This window comes from Convolutriloba macropyga, unplaced genomic scaffold (genome assembly GCF_964194025.1).
Source record: "Convolutriloba macropyga unplaced genomic scaffold, txConMacr16.3 SCAFFOLD_4386, whole genome shotgun sequence".
Taxonomy (NCBI): domain Eukaryota; kingdom Metazoa; phylum Xenacoelomorpha; order Acoela; family Convolutidae; genus Convolutriloba; species Convolutriloba macropyga.
In genome coordinates, this window is record NW_027449402.1 from 5,001 (window position 1) to 13,002 (window position 8,002).

The 8,002-nt window shown below is 42.5% G+C and overlaps 1 non-coding gene and 1 pseudogene across 1 annotated transcript in view; both read right to left on the reverse strand.

Moving 5' to 3' along the window:
- The window catches only part of LOC142355017 (large subunit ribosomal RNA), a 3,523-nt gene extending 2,384 nt beyond the window's left edge, over positions 1-1,139 (reverse strand). The window contains exon 1 of the ribosomal RNA XR_012761151.1: positions 1-1,139. This exon is cut by the window's left edge and continues 2,384 nt beyond it. This is a non-coding gene — a ribosomal RNA (large subunit ribosomal RNA).
- A 1,682-nt stretch (positions 1,140-2,821) lies between these two features.
- LOC142355016 (5.8S ribosomal RNA) lies at positions 2,822-2,973 on the reverse strand (annotated as a pseudogene).
- Positions 2,974-8,002: the final 5,029 nt, after the last annotated feature.

Genomic DNA, 8,002 nt, shown 5'->3' on the forward strand with positions numbered 1-8,002 from the left:
AGTCCAAGTGCAATTAAGTCACAAGGACATCTCACCGATTTATAGTTTGAGAATAGGTGAAGGAAAAATTTTCCCCCATTCCTCTAATCATTCGCTTTAACCGATGAAATTGCTTTGCGAAGATTTTTCAATCTTGCTCAAGCTTTTGCTATCCTGAGGGAAACTTCGGAGGAAACCAGCTACTAGATGGTTCGATTAGTCTTTCGCCCCTATGCTCAGGTCAGACGATCGATTTGCACGTCAGAACCGCTTCGGGCTTCCACCATGGTTTCCCGTGGCTTCGCCCTGCCCAAGCATAGATCACCATCTTTCGGGTCGTGTGCTACTTGCTCTGGATCAGTCATGCAATAAGAGCAAAACCGTCCGTGGTTGCGGGACACCGAATCGGCGCCCTCACCACACAAAGTAGTGCAATTCATAAAAATTACACTGTTCACTTTCATTTCGCGTGTGCGCTTTCAATGAGCGACAACACTTGCAAGCAACTCACACTCCTTGGTCCGTGTTTCAAGACGGGCTGTAGAGAGCATTGAATAGGAAGTTGAGGTCAGACAGGCAATCAAGATCAATTTATCTCATTTTGTTTAGAATCAACAAGAAGAATTCCGAGGAAAACTTCTGCTCGATTCATTAACAAGATTTGCCAAAAGACGACAACTACACTACTCGGTAGCCGAGAATATAATATCAAGGCATTGAGTATGGTAACGCTCACTCCAGTTCCCCTTCAACAGTTTCACGTACTTTTCACTCTCTCTTCAGAGTGCTTTTCAACTTTCCCTCACGGTACTTGTTTACTATCGGTCTCGCTTTATAATTAGCTTTTGGAGAGACATATCTCCAGCTTCGAGTTGCACTTTCAAACAACTCTACTCATAGGAATGAGCCATTATGACTGGTATCGAAAATGACCTTTACAGGATTTTCACCTTCTTTGATGCTACTTTCCAGTAGACATCAGGACAAATTCACCAGTCTAGCATCAAACCATACCGGACACCGAGAAATGTTGCCATTTCTCTTCCCGATGAGCTTTTCCCTGTTCATTCGCCATTACTAAGGGATTCTCAGTTGATTTCTTTTCCTCCCCTTACTGATATGCTTAAGTTAAGGGGGTTCTCTCGCCCAATTCAGGTTATGTAGTTGATTGTCTCTTAATTGGTTCACTGACCAATATGAGACAGAAACCGATTCAGCAGTTTTGTTCGCTACTACTATCAAACACAGGTCGAAGTTTCCATTCAGTCATTAATTCCAACTTTCAAATGTTGTTGTTTCAGCTTTCGCTTACTAGAAGCAACATAATACTCGCTGCAATACAGACCTCGGGAAACCCTCACCGTGAATAAGGTTCACTCACATATTTCACTACATTTTGCGTGGGATTGGAGATGAGGCTACTCGTTCTTGCTCAGTACTAGGCTGAAAATTAACGAAACTTCGTTACAAACGTTCACATGTTGATGTTTCCGCTTTCGCGTACTCGAAACAACATAATACTAGTCTTTGTAATTTAGTTTCATATTTTAACTGTTCTCATGCAGAATTTTTGCTCATTCTTATCCCAAATTTTGACCTGGCTACTAGTTACACTCCTTGTACTTATTGCAAAATGACCACAAATTTCAACAGCTTTCACATGTTGCTGTTTCGGCTTTCGCTTACTACAGTCAACATAATACTCGTTGCAAAATAAGTGCTCGGCATCTGCAATTTTCCAAAGACGAAGTTTCGCCAGTTCAATTTTCGCTCGCCAATTATGGCTACTAATTCACACGGTACTGAGCTCAACAACATTAAATTTGTTCAGCAAGACTTTCACATGTTGATGTTTTGGCTTTCGCCTACTAGAAGCAACATAATACTCGTCTTGTTAGCTCATTCAATGAGAATAGCTTTTCCCGTTGAGAATTTTTGCCTTCAATTGGCGTTGTAGTGAGTTTGGCTACTCAGATCACCAAATACTTGTGACAATTCGAACCAGAAATGTTTTCAATTTTCACATGCTGATGTTTCGGATTCAACCTACTAGAAGCAGCATAATACTTGTATTCAACAATTTCTGTATCAAATCCCAGTTTTCTCTGGTGCATCTTTGCCAAACTATTCCAAACTGCCTGAGTCTGAATACCAATTACAGGTACTAGTAAATGCACGTTACTAAGGACTATATAGTTCTAGGTTACTGTACACAACGACGTTCACATGTTGATGTTTCAGCTGCCGCTTACTAGAAACAACATAATACTTATCGTGCATACCTTTCCATAACTTGTCCTTTTCAGATGCATTAGTTTCCCTTTGTCTTGGCTTCTACAGTCAGACTGGCTACTAGTAACAGCACAGTACTAATCACATATCGTTCTACAGTTTGCAGACAACTTTCACATGTTGATGTTTCAGCTTTCGCCTACTAGAAACAACATAATACTCGCTGTATACATTTGTAGTTCTCTATGTAACTTTCATGTGAAGAAGTTTCGCCAGTCTTTTTGACTGTCTCAAATCTGAGTCATGCTTAGGCTACTAGTTGCTTCATAGTACTTATCGCCTCGAGATCATTGAACAAAACTTGATTTTCACATGTTGCTGTTTCAGCTTCCGCTTACTAGAAACAACATAATACTAGTCTCATTAAGTTCCGTCTCTTTGCAATTTTCTTATGAAGAAAATTCGCCATCACAATGACTCCAGCAGTTCTTGATCAAGGAATGCAATCATTGATCAGAATGCTATTATTTGAATCGGTTCTGCTTTAAGTGTTCCAATTTTATTGGAAGCACCAACAATAGAACATCAATGTGTTCAATCGAGAGTTATATAACCCTGAATCGGACGCAGTCAACAGCCGAAGCCGAGACCGCCTTTTGCGTTAGAGAGGTCGGTAAACAAATCTTGCGATTCATACCGAATTAACACATATAGCTGTGCTCCTCTTCGTAAAGCGAGCCAAGTGATCCCCTGTTGAAGGATGTATTTGGACCAATCTAGTAGCATTTGGTTTCCAACAAGCTCTCCCAAGTTAGCTTACTTATTGGGCTTTTCAACCAATTCGGTTGGCTACAAGCATCATCAAAGTACTAGCCACAGTTTGATCGCAAAATTCTACGACTTTCACATGTTGATGTTTCGGCTTGCGCTTAGCCTACTATAAGCAACATAATACTAGTCATATCATAGAGCGTGATCAGCTTGTGACGTTCTCATGATGAAGTTTCACCAACAGTGTCTCACTTCGAGCTTAAATCCAGCTACTAGTAACTACACAGTACTGACTGCAACGATAACTTTTATCTATACCTTTCACATGCTGCGCTTTCGGCCAGGGCCTACTAACGTCAACATAATACTCGATATAAACTTTTGTTCATGATGCAGCTTCCCCATGCAGAAGTTTCGCCTTCAAATGCTCTCTTGGCCATATGACGTAAGGAAAAGGTTACTAGTAACATCACAGTACTAGCCACAGTTTGATTGCAAAATTCTACGACTTTCACATGTTGATGTTTCGGCTTGCGCTTAGCCTACTAGAAGCAACATAATACTAGTCATATCATAGAGCGTGATCAGCTTGTGACGTTCTCATGATGAAGTTTCACCAACAGTGTCTCATTTCGAGCTTAAATCCAGCTACTAGTAAACTACACAGTACTGACTGCAACGCTAACTTTTATCTATACCTTTCACATGCTGCGCTTTCGGCCAGGGCCTACTAACGTCAACATAATACTCGATATAAACTTTTGTTCATGATGCAGCTTCCCCATGCAGAAGTTTCGCCTTCAAATGCTCTCTTGGCCATATGACGTAACACAAGGTTACTAGTAACATCACAGTACTAGCCACAATTTGATCGCAAAATTCTACGACTTTCACATGTTGATGTTTCGGCTTGCGCTTAGCCTACTAGAAGCAACAATAATACTAGTCATATCATAGAGCGTGATCAGCTTGTGACGTTCTCATGATGAAGTTTCACCAACAGTGTCTCATTTCGAGCTTAAATCCAGCTACTAGTAACTACACAGTACTGACTGCAACGCTAACTTTTATCTATACCTTTCACATGCTGCGCTTTCGGCCAGGGCCTACTAACGTCAACATAATACTCGATATAAACTTTTGTTCATGATGCAGCTTCCCCATGCAGAAGTTTCGCCTTCAAATGCTCTCTTGGCCATATGACGTAACACAAGGTTACTAGTAACATCACAGTACTAGCCACAATTTGATCGCAAAATTCTACGACTTTCACATGTTGATGTTTCGGCTTGCGCTTAGCCTACTAGAAGCAACATAATACTAGTCATATCATGGAGCGTGATCAGCTTGTGACGTTCTCATGATGAAGTTTCACCAACAGTGTCTCATTTCGAGCTTAAATCCAGCTACTAGTAACTACACAGTACTGACTGCAACGATAACTTTTATCTATACCTTTCACATGCTGCGCTTTCGGCCAGGGCCTACTAATGTCAACATAATACTCGATATAAACTTTTGTTCATGATGCAGCTTCCCCATGCAGAAGTTTCGCCTTCAAATGCTCTCTTGGCCATATGACGTAACACAAGGTTACTAGTAACATCACAGTACTAGCCACAATTTGATCGCAAAATTCTACGACTTTCACATGTTGATGTTTCGGCTTGCGCTTAGCCTACTAGAAGCAACATAATACTAGTCATATCATAGAGCTTGATCAGCTTGTGACATTCTCATGATGAAGTTTCACCAACAGTGTCTCATTTTGAGCTTAAATCCAGCTACTAGTAACTACACAGTACTGACTGCAACAATAACTTTTATCTATACCTTTCACATGCTGCGTTTTCGGCCAAGGCCTACTAACGTCAACATAATACTCGATATAAAATTTTGATCATGATGCAGCTTTCCCATGCAGAAGTTTCGCCTTCAAATGCTCTCTTGGCCATATGACGGAACACCAGGTTACTAGTAACATCACAGTACTAGCCACAGTTTGATTGCAAAATTCTACGACTTTCACATGTTGATGTTTCGGCTTGCGCTTAGCCTACTAGAAGCAACATAATACTAGTCATATCATAGAGCGTGATCAGCTTGTGACGTTCTCATGATGAAGTTTCACCAATAGTGTTTCATTCGAATTGGTTCTGCTTTAAGCTCTCCAATTGTTTTGGATGAACCAGTTTTGCCCTTCGAAGCCACTTTTGTGAGCTTTTGTGGGTCTTTACCAAGAGGATATACCTCAAGGCCTCTTTCAATTCCTTTAAGTTCTTTCAACTCCTTTACAGTTTCTAGGTTCACATAGCTGCAAACCTTATTTCTAGTTTTAAGTCTGGCCAACTTGGGGAGAGTTGGTGCAGACCGTGACCAATTCTAGTAGGATGCCACACAACAAGAATGTGATCAACTTAGCTTGTCGATGAACCTGCCCCACATTCAAACAACTCTATCGCCTTTTCCTCGTATAGTTATATGCGAGGGCCTCTCATAGAGAGCGCTGTTAGCAACCTTTTCCACATAGACGATAAAGTTGTGAGTGTTTTGCACATGGCTGTTGTCATCACCACGTGACGAGTCAACTCAGCTTGACTCTCTACACTCCGACAAGCTTTGCACATACGCCTTTAGTTCAGTATGTGTCTTTAATCTGACTCCGGTGCCTCAAGCCGGAAAAATTGTCAGATTATGATCATTATCGGTTAGTCATCCCGATGCAAGATCGTATCGTACTGTCTTTGTCTACCTCCAGATTCCGAAGAACAGGAGGAGACTCTCCCAGACCTACATATCTGGGAGAATGTTCAGAGGGCGAGAAGCTGTGGATTACTCTCCCCTAAGAACTGACTAAACTTTACCCTCGTCCAAGGTAAGTTTATTTTAGCTAGCCTTCTATGTAAAGGATCTGAGGCTAAGCTGTGTTTTTTCGAGCCTTTGGCTCGGAGCAAGTTCAGTGGGCGCCCCGAGTAGCTCAACTCTTTCCCACTGAACAGCGCAACGCTCTGTCACTCGCTGGGATTTTTGCGTGTCGGTTCTAACCACGCGACTTGTGGACCTTTTTAGGCCTTTCTCATTCACAAGTCTATAGCTGGGCTTCTATAACCCAGCTTCTGAGATCTAGATAGCTGCAGTTCTGCTAGGCTGCTTTTGCTAACTAGTCTCCCTTTAAGCAGTCCCTTGCCATGACTGCTGAACTATGTATCCACACAAGTAGTTTTTGAGCTCGATACATAATTCGAGATTGGTTGCCAAGCAATCTCTAGCGACAGAGCGTCATGCGCACTACAGACATGGCCTCTACCAGCAGCCATGCCCGAAGGAATCAATCACTGATCCTTCCGCAGGTTCCCCTACGGAAACCTTGTTACGACTTTTACTTCCTCTAGACAATTAAGCTCGATCCGCTTCATCCCGTTGCCGGAGACCGAAGTCCCAACAGTAGGAATTTGCAATTCTTGCTTAACTATCCAATCAGTAGTAGCGACGGGCGGTGTGTACAAAGGGCAGGGACGTAATCCCTATGAGTTGTTGACTCATAAGTACCAGGAATTCCTGGTTCACGTCTGCAAGTTACAACAGACGATCCCCTTGAAGCGCTGTACTTTTCTCTGATTGCCCAGTCCATTTCGGACCAAGGGCTGAGTACTCAATCTAAAAGTACACAGTGTAGCGCGCGTGCAGTCCAGAACATCTAAGGGCATCACAGACCTGTTATAGCCTCACTTCATCTGCGGTATTTAATTCCGCATAGTTCCTCTAAGAAGTGTTTGAATTCACATATAGTGAATTTCATTATTTAGATGGAGAAGATCTCGTTCGTTATCGGAATTAACCAGACAGATCACTCCACTAACTAAGAACGGCCATGCACCACCGCCCATATAATCATGAAAGATATTCAATCTGTCAATCCTTAAGATGTCTGGACCGGGTGAGTTTTCCCGTGTTGAGTCAAATTAAGCCGCAGGCTCCACTCCTGGTGGTGCCCTTCCGTCAATTCCTTTAAGTTTCGATTTTGCAACCATACTTCCCCCGGAACCAATAAACTTTGGTTTCCCGGTTAATCTCTTGCCAAGTCAAGATCGACTTTGACAAATTGTAGGTTGGTATAGTTTATGGTCAGAATTACGAGGGTATCTAATCCTCTTCAATACTCTGACTTTCGTTCTTGATTAATGAAAACATTCTTGGCAAATGCTTTCGCAGTAGTTTGTCTTGCCACGATCCAAGAATTTCACCTCTAACGTAGCAATACAAATGCCCCCGTCTGTTCCTTTCAATCATTACCGCACTCAGCCAACCGGCATCAATCGAGTAGCGGGTCATTCTCCATTATTCCATGCTTTATTATTCGATCCCAAAGGATGCTTTGAACACTCTAATTTTCTCAGGGTGAAAACACCGTTTCCACAGTTCGTCACATTTAAGTGCAAACTATTTCTTCGATGCGAAGGATGAGCGGAACGAGTCAACAGATTTAACTGAAGACCATGTTGCCGTTCTACTCAAACAGATCCAACTATGAGCTTTTTAAACGCAGCAACTATTGCATACGCTTGTAGAGGCTGGTATTACCGCGGCTGCTGGCACCAGACTTGCCCTCTACTCGTTCATCAATGGAGCTTTTAAGTCCATTCCATTCTGATTACAAACCATAAAGGTTCATATCATTATTTCTAGTCACTACCTCCTCGTGCGGAGAGTGGGTAATTTGCGTGCCTGCTGCCTTCCTTGGATGTGGTAGCCGTTTCTAAGGCTCCCTCTCCGGAATCGAACCCTGATTCCCCGTTACCCGTCACAACCATGGTAGTCCGTTACACTACCATCATAGGTTGATAGGTCAGAAATTCGGAAGTTCCGTCCCCAAGCCGAAGCTATCTGGGATCTTTCAGTTACTAGGACTCATCACGGGATGTGTCTGTACTTAGCAAATCACCCGGTGTAGTCTTGTAAAAGTCTCCGACAGTGTCGGACAATCAGCATGCATTAGCTGCAGGGTTACCGCAGTTATTCA